General features: G+C 36.0%; 1 long non-coding RNA gene across 1 annotated transcript in view; it reads left to right on the forward strand.

The window, feature by feature from the left end:
• The window catches only part of LOC106876801 (uncharacterized), a 17,043-nt gene that overhangs the window by 9,613 nt on the left and 6,525 nt on the right, over window positions 1–905 (forward strand). The window lies entirely within an intron of this gene.

A 905-nucleotide genomic window follows, 5' to 3' on the forward strand; every position in this document is an offset into this window, starting at 1 on the left:
ATATATATATATATATATATATATATAGGGAGAATTCACAGAAAAAAAAAAGACGAAGACAGGTGGTGTAGAAAACAGATGTATTAGTATAACGCTCGGGAAGTGAAAAAGTCTTTAACGTTTCGAGCCTACGCTCTTCCACAGGAAGGAACACAGAAAGAAACGTGGAGAGAAACACGGAGAGAAAAAAGAATGTGTAGTGGCTAGCGATCTATCGTATATATGCATATATATACACACACACACAAAATATGGGGGTTTAGTGCACAGGTAATCTAAACGACTAGGTTCGCTGGGTAAGTGCTGTAACTGATTACCAGGGCTCCATGGTTATGGCCGAGACGGGAGTTATGGAACCATTGTAGATTTCCAATATAGTGAATATATAATTGTTAAAGAGGCCAACAAATGTTAAGACAAAAACAAACATCTCAAGTCATATACGTTATTATTATTGGAAAAATTCAAAGTAGTACAACTGTTTCTAGGATATCCTAGTGTGTGGGATATTCCGTCATCGGAGACAAATAGGGAAAATGGGATGGGTATAGATGAATGAAACGACGACATAGAGGACAGGAGAAAAGGAATAAGGAGATGAAGAAAAAGAAAGAGAAGAAAAAAGAAGCTTAAGAATACACAGTTTAACTTTCCGATCGAGTAGATGTTAGTCCATAAGTCCTTAGGTGCAATCTTGTGTAAGTTAAAGTCTTAATAGTGTAAATATCGAGATACAAACGCGAACGTATAGACGTTTCGTAAGAGAATGGTAGCGGAGGTGGCTATTAAGGGGTAAAGAGAATGAAAAATAAATAAATAGTAAGAGCAGTAGAGAGAGTCAGGGAGGAAAGCAAGGGTTGGTATGAAGGATTAGATAAGGTATATATATATATATATATATATAT

The sequence above is a fragment of the Octopus bimaculoides genome, chromosome 4 (assembly GCF_001194135.2).
Source record: "Octopus bimaculoides isolate UCB-OBI-ISO-001 chromosome 4, ASM119413v2, whole genome shotgun sequence".
In the NCBI taxonomy this organism is placed as follows: Eukaryota; Metazoa; Mollusca; class Cephalopoda; order Octopoda; family Octopodidae; genus Octopus; species Octopus bimaculoides.